The sequence below is a fragment of the Anser cygnoides genome, chromosome 1 (assembly GCF_040182565.1).
Source record: "Anser cygnoides isolate HZ-2024a breed goose chromosome 1, Taihu_goose_T2T_genome, whole genome shotgun sequence".
NCBI classification, from domain to species: domain Eukaryota; kingdom Metazoa; phylum Chordata; class Aves; order Anseriformes; family Anatidae; genus Anser; species Anser cygnoides.
The window spans coordinates 65,112,541-65,120,318 of record NC_089873.1 but is presented as its reverse complement, the minus strand read 5'-3'; the positions used below and the strand labels follow the sequence as shown (position 1 = coordinate 65,120,318).

Genomic DNA, 7,778 nt, shown 5'->3' with positions numbered 1-7,778 from the left:
CAGATTTAAAAAAAAAAAAAAAAGAGTCAGATCCAAAGCTGTTTGGGGAGAGTGCAGTGAATTTTCATCAGAATGCTGATGTTGAGTCTTTCAGAATGGCCCCAAAAAAAAAGTTCAATATTTTTGGAGCAAGGTCTAATATGTAGCACCCACATAGCTCTAAAGGACCTTGGTAGGGACGGTAAGAATCCAGAGAAGAATGATGTTAATGATGGCTTGCTAACACAGTGAGTCAGTGGATGTAGTAGATGTATCTCTCCTTAGTTCTTGGGTTAACGTCCTCTTCAGGTGGCAGAAACAGGGGATTAGTCAGGTCATGGCAAGTCCTAACTTTGTTATAGCAACGAAAGAGTGGCTCAGCAGTGGGCTTGGGAGCCTGAGCCAATGTTCAGTAAGATTGGATTGGAAAGAGTTTGTACGGGAGATAAGTGGAGAAGGGTTGGTGCTTCAGAGCATGTGCAGCTGCTGTCTGTCTCGTATGTGTTGACTTTAAAAACCAAGTCCTTTGGCCCTTTGTGCCTTCTGGAAGCATGGTTATGGGGATGCCTTAGAATACTTGTTGCTTTTCTCTTATGGCCATGACTGCTCTTAATATTTCTTGCCTTTTTTTTTCTTTTTTTTTTCTTTTTATTTTTTAAGGCCTGCTATGGGATGTTTGATCTCTTGCCAGGTAGCCTAGCGGGAATACTCTGTTCAGTTACACAAGAAGCATGGATTTGATCCCTAACTCCTGTTACCACGCTCTTAGGAATACATGGTTACAAAAATAAAAGCATTAGCCTGCAGCCATCCTGCTGTGTGCTGTGCTCTCATCAGATCTCACATGTTCAGCAAGGTCAGCCCTGCTCAGGACTCACGTGGTTGGGGGGTGCCATGGGGATGTGGAAAGGAACCACAAAATAAAAGACTGTGCATGAAATGCCTTCCTCTTCTGTGCTCCACCCCAGGGATTTTCTAATCTGCCTCTTCTCTTATATATTTTTGTTTACCTTCTTTCTCAGATGTACCATTATTTCATAAATGTGCTTTTTTTTTTCCTATTCTTTTTAAGTGAGCTAAGGCAATTACTGTGAATATGCAAACTGCCACAGCCTGAGCACTACGCACAACGCTGCAGCAGTTTGTGCCCTGGAGAACCTGCAGTCTGATGGACAGCGCGGGCACGGGGTGCCAGAGGGGCTTTGGCGCTTAGGAAGAGTCAGTAATGTGATGCTGGCAAGTGGTGTTTCAAGCTGTGAGATTGGGGTGAGGAGGAGGAAAGTGAAGTAGAAGCAGAAGTGGATGAGGAGAGGACTATGACAGGCGTGACATCTTATCCCAAATCCACCTCAGTAGGGTAAGGCCACATGGTTGGGGGGAAGTGTGTGGGAGAAGTGTCTCTGCAAATCTGAGTCAGAAAAAAGCTTGTGTAGAAAGGTAAGTGGTTGCTCCCTATTTCAGCCCCCTGCAACAAGAACACCTCAGAGGTAACAGAAATATTGAATGTTATTCTTAGAACCATAGAATCATAGAATCATTCAGGTTGGAAACGACCTCCAAGATCATCTGGCCCAACCATTCCCCTACCACCAATGCCACCCACTAACCCATGTCCCCAAGCACCACGTCCAACCTTTCCCTGAACACCCCCAGGGACGGTGACTCCACCACCTCCCTGGGCAACCCGTTCCAATGCCTGACTGCTCTTTCTGAGGAGAAATGTCTCCTCATTTCCTGAACCTCCCCTGGTGCAACTTGAGGCCATTCCCTCTAGTCCTATCACTAGTTACCTGTGAGAAGAGGCCGACCCCCAGCTCCCCACACCTTCCTTTCAGGTAGCTGTAGGGAGCAATAAGGTCTCCCCTGGGCCTCCTCTTCTCCAGGCTGAACAACCCCAGCTCCCTCAGCCTGTCTCCATAGGAGGGGTGCTCCAGCCCTCTGATCAGCCCCGTGGCCTCCCCTGGACCCACTCCCACAGGTCCGTGTCCTTCCGGTGCTGGGGGCCCCAGAGCTGAACGCAGGGCTCCAGGTGGGGCCTCGCAGAGCAGAGCAGAGGGGCAGAATCACCTCTTTTTCCCTTCTGGCCTCACTGCTTTGATGCAGCCCAACATACAGTTCTCTTTTAGGGCCACAAGCACACTTCGCTGGTTCATGTTGAGCTTCTTGTCAACAAACATCCCTAAGTCCTTCTTGGGGCTACTCTCAATCCATTCTCTGCCCAGCCTGTATTTGTGCTTGGGATTGTCCCAGCCCAGATGCAGGACCTTCAGGAGGTTCACACAGGCCCACCTCTTGGGCCTGTCCAGGTCCCTCTGGATGGCATCCCTTCCCTCCATCATGTCAACCGCAACACATAACTTGGTGTGATCATCAGACTTGCTGAGGGTTAAACAGCTCTGGTCCCAATACCGACCCCTGAGGAACACTACTAGTCACTGATCTCCACCTGGACATTGAGCTGTCGACTGCAGCTCTTTGAATGTGACCACCCAGCCAATTCCATACCCACCAAGTGCTCCATCCATCAGATCCGTCTCTCTCCAATTCAGAGAAAGCAATATCATGTGGGACAGTGTCCAATGCTTTGCACAAGTCCAGGTAGATGATGTCAATAGCTCTTTCCCTATCCATCAACGCTGTAACCCCATCATGGAATGCCTCCAGATTTGTCAGGTACGATCTGCCCTTAGCGAAGCCATGTTGGCTGTCAGCAGTCACCTCTTTATTTTCCATGTGCTTTAGCATAGTTTCCAGAAGGATCTGCTCTACGATCTTGCCGAGTACAAAGGTGAGACTGACTGGCCTGTAGTTCCCTGGGTATTCCTCTTTTCCCTTTTTAAAAACAGGGGTTATGTCTCCCAAATGATAGAACATTGTTTAGCAATGTGTAATTTCAGTATCCTGTAAGCATGTGCCAATCACACACGCACTGAGGAGGTGCTAATTGTCACCAGACACAGAACAAGGGACAGATGTCCAAGCAAGTATCCTGCCTGCTCCTCTAAGGCAATACCACACAGAAACATTAGAGTCAGGCCTGAAGCAACACCTGAGCCATAAACACTTCTAAATTTTAGGTGAGCTCAATCCTATGCCCAACTGCATTAGCAAAACCTTTCTCAATCCAAAAAACTGCAGAACTCCAGGGAAGCCTGGAAGAAGATCTGATCTGTTTTCTGGCCCTCCCCTGACCGTGTGCAGAAGCGACTTAGCCAGCTCTGCTTGAATGTTTGACAAGCACTATTCAACAGACTACGAGAAATTTCCGGCATCTTCAAAACACACAGTCACAGCAGCACTCTGTATTCTGCTCACCTTCCCTTTCTACATTTTCCCTTCAGGTTCTGAGTTTTATGTTATTAAGTTTGGGTGTAAAACATTATAATAAATAATAAGTAGCAATATTTTCCATCCTAAAGATATCAAAGGTGGAAAAATATTATTGTTTCCATTTTTCTAGTGAGGAAAGTGAGGCACTAATTGCTTGCCCAAGGTGACTTTGCTCAGTAAAAGATACTGCAGCAAGAGAAAGAGCAAATTAATTTAATGTTTTGAAGGTTGGGTGTTATTTTTTTCTTGAGAAAAAGCACTCTGGTGGAAAAAGGCAGTTTCAGAAAAGTGAAAATGAGTTCAAATATAATGTGAAACTAAAAGAGCTGGCTCTTGCACATAAATTTGTGGCTGTGCTACGACAATAGATGAGTGATCAGTGTCTATTGCAATGAGGCTAGCCTACAGGAAATATATGCCTTTATTCAAGAGTTCTGGACGTAGCGGAAGAGCTTGAATGTTACTGTGATGGAAAAGCTAACAGACAGAATAAGCACCCTAGAGGGAGAAAACAAGTGCCCTGAGCTGCTCTGGATCAGCCCCGCTGCTCACAGTGAAGACTCTGCTGGCACGGACAGCAAAGCTGAGCATGCAAAGGCTCTCTGCAGCCCACAAGAAGAGTTGTGGAAACATCTGCTTTCACTTATTCCACAGGCTGAGCGAAAAAGCAGGTCTGCACTGAGGCTGAGGGAGGGTATGAGCTGCTGCCCTGCCACGGCAGAACAAGGTGCCTGGAAGTGCATAAGCAGGATCTCTTTGCAGCAAGCCTGACTAGTGTCTCCTGCTGGTATCAGCTTGGGCAATGACACTGGGAAAGGCAAGAGGCATTTTCCAAACCAGCAGTTATTGCATTTCCTAACTGCAAAGCCCATGGGATGCTGTCATGCATGACTTGGCACACCACTAGGTGCTTCTTTTTGCATGCTGTGACTATGTCTTACTGACTCGATGAGGACCTCCGTCTAAATCTTCCCTTCCCTGGGCAGCAATGCCTGTGAGCATTCCTTTTGTTAGTGGGGAAAAACACTGCCCGGTTTTATTTTCGTTCACTGCAACTTGCCGATGCAAAGCAGAGAAAGGGAGAGCGTGGCGGCCGTAGGTGTCAGTCAGCTCCCCGAGGGCAGCACTTGCTTCGGTACAGGATGCTGTCCTCGGGAACACTGAAGATTACGCAGTGAGATGTTATGAAATGCAAACATTATTAAGGAGAGAAAAGAAACTGCGTCCATTGTTCCACGGGCTGGGGATGGCGTCGCTCAGCCTCCAGCAGCCAATTGTGTGGGCTGAGGCGAGCAGTCAGCCGGAGACGTGTCCCCAGCCTGCCTGCGTGGCTGCACTGAGCGTGGCGCAAAGCCGCCGCTCTCCTGATGTGCCTCCAGATTATTTCTGTGCTGTTAACACCTACTCATTCCCAGTCAGTTAGGTCTCGTCTGCACAGCGAAGATGTTTGATATGTGACAGGGTTACGCAGGAGTTCACTACGATTTACAGCACCTCGCCCACTACCAGTCTCCCTGGTGGTTTGTCCAGTCCACCGCTACCCTGCTGTCACTTCTCGTGTTGGGCTCACTGTACCCTGCTGCTCTTCTGCTCATCCATCTGTCTGTCTTCCCACCCTAAGACTCACTGTTTTCCCTTTGTCCAGTTCATTTATCTCTCTTTCTGCTTCGCACTGAGGGATTTTGCAAACCTGCCGTTTCTTCATCCTCAGCAAGACTGAGCGGGAGGACATGGGAAGGGGCCACGTCAGCCTGCCATCACCTCTTGCTTTCTCTTGAATTTTATAAATGCACTGAATTGGATTTTTATCTGAGCAGCAGAAAGCATTTCGAGGGCTTTCCGTCAGCAATATATAAATAAAAATGGATCAGAATAGATTGGATTGTTCCTTCTTACATCCGCTTCTCTATTTTGTTTTTGACAGGTCCCGACACCCACACACATGCTCCTTGCTCAGACTCCACTAGATCTCCTTTTTTGTCTGCTTGGAGTTTTTGGCAGAATTTTGCATTCCCTATAACCTCCTTCTCTTACAGAGAGTTTTCAAAGCTCTTAGCCGGTTTCTTAGCTCTTAGGCCTTGTGCCCTCACGCTCTCCACGCTGATGGGCCGTGCCAGCCCCATCACTAAAACATCACAGGGGCAAGCACTGTGCCCTCCTGCAGGCTCTGCAAGGGGCAAGCTGCTGCCGCCACCGGCTGCTGACTGCCTTTGGAGGTCCGTGTGTCTGACAGCGCTCCTCTGCTTCAGCCTGCAGCAAGCATTTCTGACTGCGCTTCCCCCTGCAAAGAAGCGGGACCAAGCCAGAAACCTGCACCAGGTAATTTAAGTAATGGATTTACCATTTTTCGAGTTGAATATACATGAGCGGATCCTGGTTTCTTCAAATGTGCCCACTGTTTTAAGAGGCTTGCCCTTTTTTTTTTTCTTTGAGCATTGTTTTTAATGCTATGTATCAGTCACAAATGTTCCCTGTGTGCATTCAGAAGCTGGTATTTGCTATTCAAATAGTGCTAAGTTTCAACTGTTTGAGTAAGCTTCCAAGAAGTGTTTCTGATCCTGAAGTGGGTGAGCATGCAAATACCTCCATCACATGCAGCATATACCCCTTCAAACCATGGTTGGAATATTTACCGATGCAGGATTGAAATCCACTTGCTATGAGTATTTGTGCTGCTCGCTTGAATGTACACATAAAGGGGAGTATAAAAGGGACACTGGAACAGACTAGGAGAACGTACTTACGAAAAAAATAACTTTATTTTATACAGTCAAAACTTAAATTGCCCTACGCCAAACACAAGCACTGCAGAACAAGCAAGCAGTTGTACGAGTCAGATTCCCCCTCTGTTTGCTGTGCTTCGCGGCAGGTACGTGGAAGCAGACACGCGGCCAGGCACAGCAGGCGCACCCGTGGGGTTCCCCCTCACACCGTGACTGCAGCGCGCGGGCAGGGAGCGGGCTGAGGGCCGAGCCACCGCCCCGCTCGTCCCAGCCGGGCACCGAACCCCCGCGCTGTGAGGGCAGCCATTAGGGGAGGCGAGCTGCAGGCTCACAGCGCCCAGCGGAGCTCTGAGGGGCTCCGCCAGCTCCCCAGCGAGGGCTGGTGGCTGTGCTGGGGGCACGGCGAGGGGCTGAGGCGGGGCAGGGCACGCGACAGCGGGCACCGGGAAGGCCCCAGGTGCCCCGAACATGGCGGACGCCCCCTCCCCCTCGGGGTGCCAAGAGCCTCGCGCCCCTCGCCCCACCCTCCGCGCGCGCATGCGCGTAACCCCGCCTCGGCGTCAGCTCGCAGCGGCGGGGGGAAATGTCCGGAGCCGGGCGGAAGTGACGCGAGAGTAGGGGCGGAAGCGGGGCAGTGTCGCCGGGGTGTGGCCGGCTGGCGGCAGGTGAGGGGAGCGCGGAGCGGCGCCGCCGGGCTGCGGGGGGCGGGGCCGGGCCCTTCTCCTCCCTCCCCCTCCCCCTCCCCCTGGCGGCGGTGACCGTTAACGGCCGCCCGTTAACGGCGGGGGGCGGCGATGGGCGGCGATGGGGGTGTTTGTGACAGGAGTTGGGCTTGGTCCTTCAGAGCTGAGCTGTGGCGCGGGCTGGGAGCCCTCGGTGGGGCATGGCACGGGGAAAGGCACGGTGGCGGCCGTGTGAGGGGCTCCTGGGGTCAGCACGCAGCTTCTGGGCTCCTGCCCTGGGGCCGAGCTGCCCCGGAGGGACAGAGCTAGGTGCCGTGGCCTGCAGGGAGAAGAGAAAAAGAGTAAAAAGTCACCTGAGATAGAGGGTTGGAGGGCTCTGGGATGTGGGTTAAGCAATTCCTACTCAGAAAGTTAGCTAATGGCTTGTGGCAGGGTTGTGGGGTTTTCTGCCTCATTCCGAGTACCAAATGTTTATGTTATTAGCTAGGTCAACGAACGCCACAGACTATAGAACACGAGGCTTCTAGTCCAACAGGGCATCAGCGCAGTTTGCTGTCTGGAGTACTGCCAGATCTGTTTAACTACGTGTGGCCTTTAAATTGCATAAGGGCAACATTCCCCACTCTCAACCCGGTAGCTGTGGTGATGTAATTATTTGTTAAATAAAGCCGTGTTGTCACTGCTTGCAAGTGAACCCAAATGCTGCTGTGATAAATGCGTTTACTGTATTAATTTTTCTATGTTCAAAATAAAGTATGAGTCAGCCAGCAGTAAAAAGACCACGGGGCTGTTAGACCGGGCTGCGCATACAAAGGAAGGCTGCTGATGGACATAAGGAACATCGTGAATCCACATCCAGCACTGATGAGCATTGTTGGTATTTATTTTAGTACTGAACAGAAGCCCTGTTGTGATGGGGTTTTCCCCATTTTTTTATGATGTGGTTTAAATGTGGAGTGGTTGGGAAGCACCTGGATTTTCCTAGAGGCTTCTCACCCTGGGGAGAGGAGGCTAATTCTTGACCCTGCTCACTTCCAGCCTCGCTTCCAACGAGGAGTGTGGG

At 50.4% G+C, this 7,778-nt stretch overlaps 1 protein-coding gene across 3 annotated transcripts in view; it reads left to right on the top strand.

Annotated features, from left to right (window-relative positions):
• The first annotated feature begins 6,554 nt into the window (after positions 1 to 6,554).
• Positions 6,555 to 7,778, top strand: part of WASHC1 (WASH complex subunit 1) — a 41,858-nt gene continuing 40,634 nt past the window's right edge. Inside the window, exon 1 of one of the 3 annotated variants that reach the window (XM_048057996.2) lies at positions 6,555 to 6,697. The gene's annotated coding sequence lies outside the window, so the exon portion shown is untranslated. Of the gene's footprint in view, positions 6,698 to 6,837; positions 7,593 to 7,778 lie in introns of those variants that run through there. The other 2 variants (XM_048058006.2, XM_048058016.2) reach the window with 2 other exon arrangements.